Below are 16,787 nucleotides of genomic sequence, written 5' to 3'. Positions count from 1 at the left end.
GCTTAAAACTTGCTAAAAACAGAAGTCCAGAGCAGTTTTTTGTTTTAGGCACTTTAATCAAAGATGTTTTTCCTAGAATACTTCACATGTCAAGTACAGTCAGTCTAGTATGATTAAGACTTGATATCTATAGTTCTAACTGCCTGGGTTGAATCCATGCCTCACTTGACATTTATTAGGTTTGTCTAACTTTGGGCAAATTATGCAAATCTGTGCTTGAATAGTCTCATCTCTGAAATGTGAAAGACAGTAATACTTACATAAGGTTATAATTAAGTTAACACAGGAACTTTAACAGTAATGGACACATGCTAAGTTCCCCATTTACCACTTTCAAGAAACTGAAGTTTTTGTACTTCATTTTTCCTTTCAAATAGGAAGAAAGCTATTATGTCAGGTCTGATTCAACAGGGGTGTTAGAGAAATAATTAACTTCCTAAAGCCTAACTAAATATCCTCTTCAAACTCTTGTTCATTAATACACACAAAGAAATCTTATTTGAAAATGCAGGGCCAGGTGCCCTCAGGCCTAGGATTACTATCTTCTTCAAGAGATGAATAGATAGTGGCCAATTTTAACAGGTCTTCTAACCTAGTCTTTAGTCCTACTTAAACTTAGCTCCTAAGGTCTCTCTGCTGGCTGCACCCTTTCACTGCCATATCCATATCTGGCTCCCTTAACTATCATCTCTTTTCCTTCATGGATCTAGATTGTGAAAGTGCTATTCTCTTCTCTCTCAATGGTCTATAATACTCAAGAGGGCAGGAGACAGTATGTTTTGTTCACCTGTATATGTCCAAGCCTAATGGTGATTTTCAGAATAAGCACTCAAATGTTTAATAAACAACATTTCTAACTTGAAAGCTGGGAATCTTCCCAAATCTGTCACTCTCCATAACACAGCCACCACCAAATCCTAAATTTACTGGTTCCTAATCCCAGTACCATTGCTTTTGGCAGTGATATTTGCCCAGTGAACTGGCCAGTAAAGCCAGTTCATTATTCTTCCCTCTATTCCAGTTTCTTACTTATTTATCACCTACTCCAATCTCATTCTCCTCTACGGCCATTTCCTCATGGCTATTACAATGACATTTCTAAAAATGAAAATCTGATATCATTCCTCAGTTCAGAATCTTTTAATAGTCGTCAGTTTCTGGATAAAGCACAAATTCCTTGGCGCGGTATTAAAATTTTTATAACCTGGCCTTAACTCTCTAAAAGCCTTTCCTGACCTCTTAAGAGTCAATGAGGCGCCCATCTATTGCACAGTCTATAGGCTCTGTGCCTACCTTTAACCACAGTGACATTATATCATCCATCAGTCTCTCTCACAAGGCTATGAGTCCCTGAAGAACTATTATACCTTTTCGCATTCCGCAAACCAGAAGAACCCATGAAATAATGGATCTGTAAAAGGATATCAATAAAACCTGGACCTAAAAGAAAATTTTCCATTCCTCTTCCAGGTAACTTCACAGCATTTTACTTAATTTTCTCCCATTTTGTTTTCCTTTGAGGCTGCCTTCAGTTTTCACTTTAACTAGATTTTACTTTCAATAGGAGTAAGGGGAGGGGTCAAGCATGTGATTTACTCCAGTACACACAGCTAAGTATACCTTTAAAAGCCACTCTACTACTCCCCTGGCCTTACCCCAGCTCAACATTAAAGCAACTCTCAAGTGAATTATCAAAACGTTTCACCGCTGTTAAAATATTACCGTGTATTAGTCACTCAGTTGCATCTTACTCTCTGTGATTTCTACAGGTTGCTATTATTTTTAACACTTTGACTATCCACATCCTTATTAATCTCTGCATTTTTCTTGTGAATATTCAGTCTCATTAACCTTTGGAACACAGTCAATTCCCTAATATGTAGCTGGGCCACAAGTAATCACTGAAAAAGAGGTCAATCCTTGATCTTTCCTGGTTTGGATACAGAGATTATACAGATTTCCCTGCTTTCTGAGGTTAAAAAGTCTATTTATCCTTTTCTTTAAAAAAAAAAAAAACAACCTTCCAGTCAGATAGCATTTCAATATCAAAGCATGTTTCTTATGGGTTGATTCACACTAAATTTTAATGATAAAAAAGCCTAAATAGAATACAATCCAAATTTATTGTCACAATGTAAAGATTACTCTAAATGACAAAAAATGTTTACTAATTTGCAATAATCTAAGAAAAAAAGAATACCTAACATTTTTGTCTTGCTGATCATTAAAACATGTCATTTGCATTCTAAAATATATGTAAACTTCAGCTGCTCTTTGCTTTAGGAAAAACCCTCAGCACCCCAAGTTTGACACTCATAATTCCATTAGTGTACAAAACCCTGAAGGGTCCTTCCTTAGTAAAACATCTTTTGAGATACACACACAAAAGCCTAACCTAAACATTTCCGAAGCTATCACCTGCACCACATCAACTTAAACAGGTGTTACTTCCTAGTCTTTCCAATGAAACCAAGTGGACCTCACACCTCTTACCATCACCCAGGAAGGGTGTGCATCTGTTCCGAAGGCCCCCCTGGCTCCAGGTCATCCTGGCTGCTGCTGCTCCAGGCTGGGCATCCGTGTTGCTGCAGCTTGTGGTTTGTGATGATGGGTAGTGTACAGGAAAAGCAGGATGGGATTTCAAGGGAAACAGGAGGGGGATGGCTTTCTGGGAAAATGCCATCACCATCACAGGTGTTAAGTAATACCACACACATTTTATTGCAGCACAGTTTAAAAATTTAACAAATGAAAGATTAAAAATAAAAAAAAACAAAAATAAAAAAATAAAAAATACAGACGTCCAGAGATTCTCTAAAACAGTTAAGTTAAAGATCAGGAAAAATAAGGTCACAGACTTAACAGCCAGTAAAATTCTTTCGAGACTGGGGAAGGGGATAAGGGCAAGGGGGGGAGGGTTGGGAGAGAAAAGGTTTATGTGATCAATCCACTTAAAAATGCTAATGCCTTCACTTTCTCTCCCAAGATGTAAAACTCCAAAGTCAATCAGGAGGCCGGAGAAATTCTTAATGAACATTCAGAAAAACTCGATTTTAATCCGGTTAAAAATCATCAGTGTCATTATCATCATCATCATCACCATCATTAAGTATAATAAATAATAGTAACTAGTAACAACAATAAAAAGGAAATCAGCGGAAAGTCAGGAAAAATGTAAAAAAAAAATTGGAATAACTTACTGTAGCTGAAGATCAAAAAAATCTCACTGTAAAAAAACAAAAATAAAAATAGCCCAGATTAGAAAAACGGGAGGTGCAAAAATGTCAAGTCAGTAAAGTTCATTTCTTTTCTCTTTCCAAAAGCAGTTTCCACAAAAACCGCCAAGGGTAAAGTTCTCAGTAGCAGACAAGCAAAGCCCTTTCCACATCATCAATCAATCTTAAAAATACACGAGGAAGTAGAGAGGTCAGTTTATGAGAGGCTAAAAGGCTCCTCCTCCTCTAACCCAATTGCTGCAGAAAAAATAGAAATAGAAATTTAAAAATTACATCTTAAATCCAAGTCCCGTTTTTGGAAACAATTGAAAAAAAAAAACCACCTGTAAATTTGCCGTAGTGCACACCAAGTTGCATCATTATGTTTAAAATGTCTTTATAAAATCAATTTTGGAATGGGAATGTGTGTGTTCTGGAAGGGTGGGGAAGGGAGGTTAAAAATCAAAGCTGAGCTCCAGTGAGTAGGGATGGGGTTCGCCTTGCTGCCCTGTGAAAGGAGAAGGGACAGATTGAGTCAGAGTTCCTCAGAAATGTTGTGCCCTAAACCCCCAAGACAGAAATATCTGTCCATTTCATGTAACATTCTGGTAAAACATAACATCCCACTGGATGGGGAAAGCCTCTATAGAATTATCATCTCTACCAGTGACTGGCTTCACAATTCTTCAATGTCAGTAGGTGACTATTTTAATTACATATGCACCTGTATTCCCTTAAGGGTCTCAGAAAAATATTCACATTCAAACACTCTTGATAATCAGTTTGGCCAAAGAAAATTTAGAAAAACCAGGTAAACAGAGATGAAGTGAACAAATGTCAAACAGCAGAAAGCAGATTTGTGTTTTAAATTTTAGGCCCAGGTAGTTTTCCTACCATACAAATTGAAGGAGAAGTATCTATTCTGAAGATACATACTAGAGATGACATCTAGTCTCAAAACCAATGAGTGGTCAATCTATAAGACCTGACAGAACCTGTCAGGGAAACAGTTTAAATAAAGAGCACGTTAATCCACTCAGTAACAGAATGAAAAGTCAGATGAAGGAAAAAAGATTATTGTGGCTACTGACTATACAATGTTAAAAAAACAGGCAAAAAGTACGTGTTTGTTTCTTTGTGGTCCCACTGTCTACAAATAATACATATTGCTAATTCCAAGATAGGAATTCTAAGAATCTGATACATACCACCACAACAGACTGGCTAAGATTTGCAATTAGATTGTAGGTCTTTGAGCAAACAAGAATGACTGTATTTGCATTTTAATATTCAGCCATGAGATTTTATCCTCCTTTCCAAATGTCAGTGAACTAAAAATTTAAGCTGAGCTTTTAAAAAGTGTTCCTTAAGTCAATTACAAATTAATGACTACTGCAATAGAAAAGGTACTATTAACTCTATTTTTGAGAAGTAGTAGACCAAATAAGCTACTTTTACACTTAGACTGTGTTAAATTTTAACTGATGTGTTAAATGTTACAAATGTAAACTATTAAAAAAAGTTACAGAAAATGTACAATTATTTGAATGTACATTCAAATATACATTTTGAATGTGTAAGTGTAAGGGATGTTCAGTTATGGTGAGACATTGTTTTCTTCTTTGGAATCAAAGCCTGAACTTGGTACTCAGTAATGTCAGGATGTTAAATAACTGGTTCATCTACAAACAAATCCTCAGCAAACATGTTATAAGCTTAAAAAGTAATGTGAAAACATTTACATCTTTCAAATTCAAGAACTTAAGATGTCTCCCAAGATACTATGCTTAATTGATGAGTTACCCCCTCATAAAAATGATTAACCAAATTTAACACCTAATTGTAACTTTTGCAATTAATAGTACACCTGTAGTTTATACTTTGTCAAACCTCTAGGAGATTTGCATCCCTTCTTCTAAAGGGGTATTCTCAAAGTGAGGGCTGCCAACCAAGATAGCGTGGCACATATTAGAAATGCACATTAACAGGGTCTACCTCAGACTGACTTTATTAGAAAGTGGTGATGGAGAGCCCAGCAATCTGTTTTAACCAGCCCTCTTGCTGGTCCTAATGTCTGCTCATGTTTAAGAACCATTGTGTAGAGTTTAATAAGGAATCTCTATCCCCTAATTAGGATCGAAACATAGTAACTCGAAGATTATAGCCTACCACACTAAATGCTATACCACAAAGCCCTACAGAAATCCCTTTTCCCTTTTTAAACCTTAGATTTCCAATGTCTAAGAGAAGACATGCAGCTATGCTACATCTTAAAGTTCTGGTTTTCACCATAGTCAACTATCTAGTAAATCTATTATGTACAAAATTTTAAGCCTCCCTGATCCCAATGAGAATGAATGACTATATATTAAGTATGAGCAAATAATGCTCCTCAAAGACAACTAATAAAATGACGTGAAGACTGAAATACTGTTAAGACAGTTAACAGTAATTACTAATATACAAAAACTGTTGTCAACAATAAAACTATCTCTGTACACTGTTTAGCCTTCTGGCAACAAATGACTTGAATTACAGAAAATAGAAATTAAGAGGTAAGAAGTCTAAGACCCCTTATAAATATAAAACTGAATTTCAGAAAGTTTAACTGATATGCCTAACAGGTAGGTAATAAGCAACAGGAGGGGGAAAATCCAGTTCTCTTAACTCCTAGACGAAGGTTCTTTCAACTGTACACTTCCTGACATTTCACACATCCACCAGTTAATATAAATTAATCTTTAAGATTAGAATAACTAGCTATTTTGGAGCTTATTCCTTGCTTGTTTCTACAGCAATTCCATCCAAAACAAGGTCACACACTATGCAAAACCCTCTAGAGACCTAATCAGGAATAAGGTGTGTTTATATTCTCTACCAAAGAAAACAGCAGGAGGCATGAGCATGGGAAACAGAGTCCTCCAACTTAAGCCATCCTTCTTAAATCCCTCTTCTCCAGCCAACATGAAAATGTTACTAATGCCTGTCTATTTGAAATCAAATCTACAATTATTTCAGATATTCATTTTGTGGCCAAATCATTCCGGATTAGTGATATTAAACTGTTACTTTGGTACATGCTGATCCTAAGGAACCCATTTCTAACACCTCAAGGCAAGAAAAGTGCCCTTCAAATAATTTTATTGCCATTTAAGAATTTTACCATTCTTAAATACTGATTTCATACATTTCTATTTGCCAACAATATTAGGTGTATGATTTCCTAAATTAACCAATCATTGCCCTTTTAAAAGTCCATGTGACAATCTAAATGCTTAAGCTTTTATTTTTAAGGCAAAGCTTTTGATTCCTATTACAAAATCTATATGCTAAGCGATCGATACATAGCTACCTAGAGTAACAGTTTTTTAGCTTCTGTTCCTAAGGGACAAATTTACCCAGTATGGGCTTAAACTATACTTAACATTACTTTTTGTGAATGTTTAACACATTATGAAAAACAAAATCACCTAAATCTTACAAAAAGATAAAAAAAAAAAAGCGGTTTCTTGGATAAGTGAATGTGATACTTTGAAACTTACGTAATCTTTACAAACTGAGCAAAAATTGTTTAGTAATTTTCAGGGCTTAGCAAATAGTAACCACCATAATACCTGCTTAACAAAAAGCATATAGTTATGCATTTTTGCCAACTTTGGGATGGTCTGGAAAATTAATGCCAGAATATCCCGAAAATCAAACTTACAAAATCTTAGGACGTTATATTAATAGACGCAATACTCATAATCTTTTCCCCAAGAGCAGTTTGGGGATTTCCAGTTACCGCTAGTCCTTGCTGTAATTACTTTTAATATCTACTATTCCAACGGGAAGGTAAAGCCACTTGATTTAACCTCGAGACCAAATTCCTTACTAGTTCGGCTGATTAATATGACCCAGGCATCAACACTCATGCCTCGGTTTCTGTCTATGAAAGATAGTAATACCTACCTCAAGCAAGTTCCACTAACTTATATATTTCAAGTGATTTGTAACCTGCAGATAAAAATCCAGCTTTAATTATTACTGTTAATATGTACATCAGATTACAATTTTTTTTAATAAAATTGAAAATATTTCGAGGTCCATCATTTGTTCAGAGAGGCGTAAACTAAAAAGTAATCAGTAAAATATTAAACCTATTGTTTTCATATTTATACCCTGCGGTACGCTCCAGAATTTGGAGGCTTGCGGTACAAAAAATTTCTGCTTGATAACCCTTCCCCATCCCCCACTTAATTTTCAATTTAACAGGAAGCATCGGCACTACATTAACTTGAACTACATTCATGAGCATCTTTGATCATCCCTTTCACAATCTCAGAGTCCTCATGGTCACAGAAAATTAAAGGACAGCCGTTAACACAGGAGAGAGAAAAAGAAAAACAGCATTTTACCTGCCGATTGTGGCCTAGAGGACACTGGGTTAAAAATCTACGCAAAGGCTGAGGCCTAGAAAACTCTTGCGTAAAATCTAATCCCCCAAACCAGAGAATAAATGGGGGCCTGCTTACTCTACCGAGGGGAGGGTTCCCTCGTCCTCTCTCCCACTCCACCTCGCGCTCCCCAAAGAACCCAGCGCTTCCCCTGCTTCCGCTCCCTCCACTTACCAGGAGGGGGAAGGGAGAAGAGATTCGATTCTGAATCTCCTACCCCTGGGTTCTACGCAGAGAAGCCGATTGCTGCTCGAGGTCGGCAACGCGGTCGCAATTGCTCAGTCTTCGCCTCTTCACAAAATGGCCCCCGAGTCTCCTCTGCCGCCGAGGCGAAGGTCTAGGCCCGCCCCACTCCTGAGAATCCTCCTATTGGCTGCGAGTTTTCTCGCTCCCGCTTCTCATTAGACAGTTCTACCGCTCTTCACAATTCTATCCAATCACAATCAGTAGTGGGTTAGACTAAATTAGAGAATTTCCACATGCGTGGGAAAAACTAGTTTGTAACTGGTTATATTTCCTGTCATTTATCTTCTGCGTCATGCTTATTGGCCACTGTACCCTGACGAAGCTCTGGGTGGAAACTTGCCTTTGTAAGGCTCACCGCTTCACATCCGGGTATCCGATATGTCTGATTGGCGGTCTCAGTATCCCATCTGCTCTTCAGAGCGCCTAGAAGCAGGCTCACCCGGATCTCGGAATTCCCGCGGCGCAGGGGGCGGGTAAAGATTGCCGGGTCTTGTTTGGTAGTCTTCCGAAAGGTCTGCCCTAGCTCCCGGCCTAGGTAAAAGGAAAAGCTGTAGCCCGCGGTGTGGACAAAAAAATTGTTTTTTCTTTGACTGGGGAGGGAGCACTAAAAGCTAGAATACAAACCAGCCCTGCAGTTTTTCCAACCCCTGACTCCTTTCTGAACATTTCTCAGCTTGTCAAGCCCTTCAAACAACCCATATCTTTCGCAAAACAACTGACTTACTCAACTCTCCACTGCAAAAGGTAAATAAAGTATAAAATACTGGCCTGGGATACTACAGCATTCGTCCTCTGGCCCCAGGTCATCTCACTTTCTAATACCCTATATGCCAACCAAATTGGTTCAACTGGCTAGCTCTCCCCCGCCCGAACCCACAATCGGGTCCCTTAATTCTCCGCATCCTGAAACGATCCCGTCTCCCACCTACTGCCGTCGTCTGCACTGCAGTCCCTCTGGTTATATTATAGCAGCCGAGCACGCAATGCAATAAGGGCCAGCTGTGCTAGGAATAGGAATAAAGGATATTTCTCTGTGTAGTTGGGGAAAGCAAGATTGCAGAACACTTATCTAGAGAATGTGATACTCTATACATTTTAAGGAATATATGCATTTGTGAATACAGTTTTATGCATTAGTTTCGAATTAATTCTTAATTTCAGAGAGATTCACAAGGAAACTGTCTACCTGTCAAATGGCAAAAATCAAGACAATTTAGTAACGAGTTTAATGTCCTTTACTCAAATGAAAACCATTCATGGTTGGAAGAGTACGGTGACTCACAAACAGTGGCGCACTACCCCAGGGAGTTTGGGCCAGAATGAGCTTAATACAGCATTAAAAGCAGCGAGGCAATCGGGTTTGATCGCCTGCGGTTGTGTATCTGACCTTATTTAGAAAGATTAAGGAACAAGGAAATAAGTTTACAGCCTAAAAAGTATGGTGTTTGAGAAGATTGACTGGGTGTACTGCGTTTCTGGTCAAGGTGACCTTTTACAGGAACTTGAAGTTTCAGTTTGCTAACGTGACACCCCCAGCAGGAGCGACTCCATCTTGGGCCTAAAAACTTATTTGGATGTATCTCTGGGGAGTGAACCTTTTACATTTTTCAATGGTATGCCTTTCTTTACAATTTGAACTTTTTGCCATATGCATGCATTGTTTTAAGCAAATCTAAAAAGCAAAAACAAAAAGCATGTAAGAAAAAAACTAAAATGTTAATAGTGGTTCCCCCCTGGTGGGAGAACTTGTGCTTTTTTTTCCCCCCCCTTAAACTTGCCTGTGCTTTTCTATATTTTCCAAATTGTTAAGTTTGAACAAGTAATCAGAGAGGAAACATCTCCAAGTGCTTAAAGCCTCAGCTCAGTTGCCACATTGCAATTTTATTTAAAATGACCTCATTGTACTGTTGTTAGTTTTACATTCGCCTCTTCTCCGCTTGTGGATAGTATGTCTTTTGATTACAGAGTTTAATTCTTATTGCTCTCTGTATTCCCTTTGCCTACTACATGTCCTAGGACCTTAAACAGAGAGTGTCTGAAATTTGTGTTAAATTAATCATTAGCTTTTATTTATCAGGAGAAATTGTTATTTTCCCTAGACAAACAGGTAGACTATCCTTTTTTCTGTTAAATATTTTATACAGTTCTTACTCAGAGGAACCCAGATAGTATGAGGCTCGATTGACATGTTATTTGTGTTTCTTAAGTAAACAAAAATAAATACTAGCATGTTTTATTAATCATGGTTCTCATAGAATAAAAATATTTATAAAGTGTTAATATTTAAATTCATTTTACCAGAAATCAATTTTACTGTATGATCTTTGACATGACCTACTTAATAACTGGGGCTTCCCAGGTGGCTCAGTGGTAAAGAATCCACTTGCTAATATGGGAGATGCAGTTTGATCTCTGAGTTGGGAAGATCCCCTGGAGGAAGAAATGGTAACCCACTGCATTATTCTTGCTTGGAAATTTTCATGGACAGAGAAGCCTGGCAGACAACAGTCCATGGGGTTGCAAAGAGTTGGACAAGACTAAGCATACATGCACACACTTATTAACTATCACTGTATTTGGTGCAAGGGAGTACTTAAGAGAGAGCATTTATGTTTCTACTGATTTCTCCCCTTTGCTAGATGGGGTGGATATGGAGGAACCAAGAATTAACGTCCAATCCCTCCATCAAGTTGAATTTACTAAGGGTGAGAAAACAAGTGCAAAAATAGCATAATACAAGGCAGAATGCAAAGCACCATGTTGATCATAATCATTCACAACTATCTAGTTTTAAGACTCTTACAGAGTGGCAGGTGAAATGGAGAGTAGGAAGTTTCCTTTATCTCTTCTACTTAAACACCCTTAAACTTCTTAAGTTGGCTGCTTTTATTAAGTGACTCTGTATACATTGTAGAAAGCCATTAGCCAGACTTCAGTAATGGAGAGGAAGTAGGAGAAGAGATAAGGAAATAGAAATAGTAACTTCTTCAGTTCAGTCTCTCTGTCATGTCTGACTCTTTGCAACCCCGTGGACTGCAGCACTGCCAGGCTTCCCTGTCCATCACCAGCTTTCATAGCTTACTCAAACTCATGTCCATCATGTTAGTGATGCCATCCAACCATCTCATCCTCTGTCATCCCCTTCTCCTCCCACCTTCAATCTTTCCCAGCATCATGGTCTTTTCCAATGAGTCAGTGCTTTGCATCAGGTGGCCAAAGTATTGGAATTTCAGCTTCAGCATCAGTCCTTCCAATGAATATTCAGGACTGATTTCCTTTAGGATGGACTGATTTGATCTTGCAGTCCAAGGGATGCTGAAGAGCAAAAATAGCATAATACAAGGCAGAATGCAAAGCACCCTGTTGATCATAATCATTCACAACTATCTGGTTTCACCCAGAGTGGTGGGTGAAATGCCTTACCTTGGGCTAAAGAGAAAAATCAAAACTATACTTCTGTCTTTGATTCAAGAAGTAATTTCTGTTTTAAGAAGGCTTTATGTAGCTTAGTGGTATTACCAAAATAATGTGTCCCCTGCAACCTTTCTTCCTCCCAGTTCTAAGCCACCTGTCAAGAGGAAGAAGAAAGGAAAAGCTGCAACGGCTTTGAAATGCCTGATTTGCTTTTTACCTAATTTATTGGCTGAATATTTTCCTCAATATTTGTCATCCTACATACCCTCAGTGTACCTAGTTATCTACCTTATTCTAGTCAACAAGTCAAATAGGACTTTACTAATACAATTCTCATTGCCTCTCTTCCTCTATCCTTTATTATCCAAGAGTGATATCAAAAGCATCTTCCAGGGCTTCCCTGGAGGCTCAGTCAGTAAAGAATCCGCCCACAGTGCAGGAGACCTGGGTCCAATCCCTGGGTCAAGAAGATCCCCTGGAGGAGGAAATGGCAACCCAGTCCAGTATTCTTGCCTAGGGAATCCCATGGACAGTGGAGCCTGGCAGGCTACAGTCCAAGAGGCTGTAAAAGTCTGACACAACTTAACAACTGAACAACAGCATCTAGTGTCATACAAAGAAAATTGAGGGCTAATGCCCTAAAAAGAAAGAAAAAAAAAAAAAGCATCTTCCACTGGAGAGTAAGGAGGTGGTCTCTGATGGATCCAGACAAAGCACTTAATTAAAATTTCACAGTCTTTCCAATACCCAACACTGCTGCTGCTGCTAAGTCGCTTCAGTCGTGTCCGACTGTGTGACCCCATAGATGGCAGCCCACCAGGCTCCGCCGTCCCTGGGATTCTCCAGGAAAGAACACTGAGTGGGTTGCCATTTCCTTCTTCAATGCATGAAAGTGAAAAGTGAAAGTGAAGTCGCTCAGTTGTGTCTGACTCTTCGCGACCCCATGGATTACAGCCTACCAGGCTCCTCCATCCATGGGATTTTCCAGGCAAGAGTACTGGAGTGGGTTGCCATTGCCTTCTCCAAATACCCAACACTACTTTATGCTTTTTTACACTGATTGAGAGACCTTTCTGACTGTTGACAATCTATCTTCTACAGGCAACCATGCTGCTGTTGCTGCTGCTGCTGCTGCGTCACTTCAGTCGTGTCCAACTCTGTGTGACCCCATAGATGGCAGCCCACCAGGCTCCGCTGTCCCTGGGATTCTCCAGGCAAGAATACTGGAGTGGGTTGCCATTTCCTTCTCCAACGCATGAAAGTGAAAAATGAAAGGGAAGTTGTTCAGTCGTGTCCGACTCTTAGCGACCACATGGATTGCAGCCTACCAGGCTCCTCTGTCCATGGGATTTTCCAGGCAAGAGTACTAGAGTGGGGTGCCATTGCCTTCTCCAACAGGAAACCATATTCTACCAGAAAAACGATATTAAAGATACTACATAGCACTTTCAAGACCCTTAAACTTTGAATGCATCCTGTTTTACTATATTGAGTCTGTCCCCCAAGCTGATCCTGCAAACTTATCTCATGATAATCATTTGAAAGCATTTACTTTTATTGTGACTCCCATACTAAAATCCTATAAGAGTGCTCTGTTTCAGTCCTACGTTTTCGTTGTTTCATTCACAGGTCTTTCCTGACTGGCCCGTCATTACCTATCAGTTATCCCTTCCACAAGGCCCTACATCTGGCAGCCCCTGCTGTTCTCCAACAGGGTATGCTGCTGCTGCTGCTGCTAAGTCGCTTCAGTTGTGTCCGACTCTGTGTGACCCCATAGATGGCAGCCCACCAGGCTCGGCCGTCCATGGGATTCTCCAGGCAAGAACACTGGAGTGGGTTGCCATTTCTTCCTCCAGTGCATGAAAGTGAAAAGTGAAAGTGAAGTTGCTCAGTTGTGTCTGACTCTTCGCGACCCCATGGACTGCAGCCTACCAGGCTCCTCCATCCATGGGATTTTCCAGGCAAGAGTACTGGAGTGGGGTGCCATTGCCAACAGGGTATAGATTCTCCAAAAAAGATGTTACACACTGCTAATAATATTATTGGTTTATTGGTCACTTTGATTGGATTATATATCCTTCTCAAGATTTCTAGTGTTTTAGGGTTTTTTTCTATTTTTATTTTAAAGCTTTCTAAATGGAAATATCTATTGTTTTTTTCTAATAATTCATGATTATTATAAAAAATTAAAATACAGAAAGAGTGAAAACATCTATGTGCTCTGTCCTCCAAAAACATTCATTCTTAACTATTTGGAATAGATTTTTACAGATTTTTAAAAGATGTATATATGGATTTATTTTTAACCTGAATATCTTTTAATCAGAGAACTTTTTAATCTTTTTCTTAATAACTAAACCTTGAGCTCAGAAATTTAAAAATAAGCAAAAAAATCTTTATCCATAAAGCTTGAAAAAATTAGAAATATTAAAGCAACTCAGAATCATGACATCTAGTGGTTTTGAGGTCAAGTAGTATCTGATTTTAAGTATTATTGGTCACCATTATGTTAATAATAGGGAAAAAAACATAACTTTTCTATAACTGCGTGTCAAGTACTTTTCATGTGGCAATTTTGTTATCCCCAGTTTAAAGGTGAGGTAACTAAAGCACAGAGAAATTAAATCATTTGCCTAAAGTGGCACAGCTAGTTTTTGATGGAGCTAAGATTCTGACTCTAGGAAGTCTGATTCTAGAGTGCATATAACCATTACATAGTTATTAATAATGTAAGATTTGCCACAGTGGAAATTTTACTTATTTATTGAACAAGTGTTTATGAACAAATACATGCTATGTAATAAGCAATTGTGCTAAGAACTGTAACTGGAGAAGGAAATGGCAACCTACTCCAGTACTTTTGCCTGGAAAATCCCATGGAAGGAGGAGCCTGGTAGGCTGCAGTCCATGGGGTCACTAGAGTCGGACACGACTGAGCAACTTCACTTTCACTTTTCACTTTCATGCATTGGAGAAGGAAATGGCAACCCACTCCAGTGTTCTTGCCTGGAGAATCCCAGGGACGGGGGAGCCTGCTGGGCTGCCGTCTATGGGATTGCACAGAGTCGGACACGACTGAAGCGACTTAGCAACCATAACAGGTCACAAGGACATAGAAGTAAACAAAATAGATGTAGTTCCTGATGCTCGGAACAGAGTCAAGTATTAAATGAATAAATAGGCAATTGCTTATAATAAATTGCTACTAAATATAAGTACATGATGCTGTGGAATCTATATAATATAGGCCCCAGTCCTTTCAAGGAAATGTTGTGAAAATAAATGACTTAAGAAGCCTTCTTATTTCCTCAGTTTCTTTTTTGCCTTTCCTACTAAATGTTTTTCTCCATTTTTTCCCTTTGTCTTCTTTGCTTCTCTTCTAATTTTCATCCCACCAATGACCTAAATCTGGTTTCTTGCAGGTTAAGCCTTCTCTAACACTCTTGCCATCTGTTCTCCTTCTGGCTCTGCAGCACAAGATTTTATCCTCTGGTAGTTTTTCATTAAGCTAATCTTTGCACAGCTTACAAAGTACTTTACAGTTGACAAATCTCACATTTAACAATTAGTGCTTATTTTACCTATGATGGCAGAAATTGACCTTTTGAGAAAACATCTAAAGGTTATAAAAATACTATGTGAACTGGCCCAAATCCTTTCAAGTCTGAAATTTTATTTCACATAGTAATTGTTTCATATGGTTGACCATTATAAAAGTTACTCAGGAACTCTTTAAACATAATTTTGGAGAACTTTCTTCGTGTCTGAGGAACATTACCATAGACTGATTCTTTTTTTAAATTTATTTTATTGATGTATAGTTGATTTGTAATGTGTTGATTTCTGCTGTACATCAAAGTGATTCAGTAATACATATATTTATACTCTTTTTCATATTCTTTTCCATTATGGTTTATGACAGGATATTGAATAAAGTTCCTGTGTTATACAGTAGGTCCTTGTTTATCCATTCTGTGTATGATATGTTTGCATTTGCTGGTCCCAAACTCCCAGTTCATCCCTCCCTGATCCCTTCCACTTTGGCAACCACCAGTGTGTTCTCTATATCTATGAATCTGTTTCTGTTTCATAGATAAGTTCATCTGTGCCATATTTTAGATTCCACATATAAGTGATATCATATGATATTTGTCTTTCTGTTTCTGACTTACTTCACTTAGTATGATAATTTCTAGATCCATCCATGTTGCTGCAACTGACATTATTTCATTCTTTTTTGTGACTGAGTAATATTCCACTGTATATAGGTGCCACATCTTTATCCACTCTCTGTCAGTGGACATTTATGTTGTTTCCATGTCTTGGCTGTTTTAAATAGTACTGCTATGAACATAGGGGTGCATGTTTCTTTTTGAATTATGGTTTGTCCAGATATATGCCCAGGAGTGGTGTTGCTGGATCATATGGCAACTCTTACTACAGAAAGATTCTTACCTTTTATCACTACCTATTCCACATCTCCACTCCCAGAACACTGCCTTCTTGTCATCCCAGTTTATATTCAGATACCTAAATCCTAGGGCTTCCCTCATAACTCAGTCGGTCAACAATTTGCCTGCAATGCAGGAGACCTGGGTTCAATTCCTGGGTTGGGAAGATCCCCTGGAGAAGTAAACAGCAACCCACTCCAGTATTCTTGCCTGGAGAATCCCATGGACAGAGGAGCCTGGCAGGATACAGTCCATGGGGTCGCAGGAGTTGGACACGACTTAGTGACTAAACCACCACCACCACCTAAATCCTAGAACATACTCCTTGCTCACTTTCTCATTGTTTAAAGAACCCTGACTACTATTTCCTTCTGGGGAGTGATAAAAACAGAATAGTAGGGGTCAAAAAATGATATATTTGGGGAATTTGAAGAGATGCTGAATTAGGGATAATATATCACAAAGAAAGGTGGCATGCATTTGAATTGGTACATTTGAGCAATAAAGGAAAGGGGTATGAATTCATACCCCTTACTTTTCCCTTTACCTGAGTATTGAAATGAAAAAGAAAGCCTTGTTAACTTTGTGTAAGGTTTCTAATATCTAAATCAAATATCAGTTTTCAATTTTAAATTTAAAATATATAAAATTGGGGAATGAAAATGTCCTGAAACTGACATTTATGGTGATGGTTGCATTAGTCAGTGAAGTTACTTTAAAAAAATCACTGTTTTACACCTGAAACGGGTATGTGTACAAGGAAAAAAGAATATAACACTAAAAACTCAGTCCTTTAGTCACACTAACTACATTTCAAATGCCTCATAACCACATGTGGCTAGTAGCTACCATTTTGAACACCATAGGTTTAATAGTATATAAAACTTTTTCATGTTGTTGCAAATGACATTATTTAATTCTTTTCTCATTTTCAATCTGTTTCAAAATACTTAAAACAGACATATAACAACCAAAATAGAAAACATGCAAAAAATCTAATATCCTTAATGCATCAGGGACTTATA

General features: G+C 38.3%; 1 protein-coding gene and 1 long non-coding RNA gene across 11 annotated transcripts in view; one reads left to right on the top strand and one right to left on the bottom strand.

The window, feature by feature from the left end:
* HNRNPC (heterogeneous nuclear ribonucleoprotein C) overlaps nt 1–8,444 on the bottom strand; it is a 46,083-nt gene extending 37,639 nt beyond the window's left edge. For 3 of the 10 annotated variants that reach the window (XM_055537148.1, XM_055537149.1, XM_055537150.1), the window contains exon 1: nt 2,494–2,668. The gene's annotated coding sequence lies outside the window, so the exon portion shown is untranslated. Of the gene's footprint in view, nt 1–2,486; nt 2,669–3,200; nt 3,724–7,166; nt 7,212–7,825 lie in introns of those variants that run through there. The other 7 variants (XM_055537143.1, XM_055537144.1, XM_055537145.1 and 4 more) reach the window with 7 other exon arrangements.
* A 553-nt stretch (nt 8,445–8,997) lies between these two features.
* Nucleotides 8,998–12,907, top strand: LOC129621110 (uncharacterized). Its single transcript, XR_008699010.1, has 2 exons — nt 8,998–9,510; nt 12,413–12,907. It is a non-coding gene; the product is annotated as an uncharacterized LOC129621110 (long non-coding RNA).
* Nucleotides 12,908–16,787: the final 3,880 nt, after the last annotated feature.

The sequence above is a fragment of the Bubalus kerabau genome, chromosome 10, assembly GCF_029407905.1.
Source record: "Bubalus kerabau isolate K-KA32 ecotype Philippines breed swamp buffalo chromosome 10, PCC_UOA_SB_1v2, whole genome shotgun sequence".
Classification (NCBI taxonomy): domain Eukaryota; kingdom Metazoa; phylum Chordata; class Mammalia; order Artiodactyla; family Bovidae; genus Bubalus; species Bubalus kerabau.
This window is presented reverse-complemented; position numbering and strand designations above follow the sequence as displayed.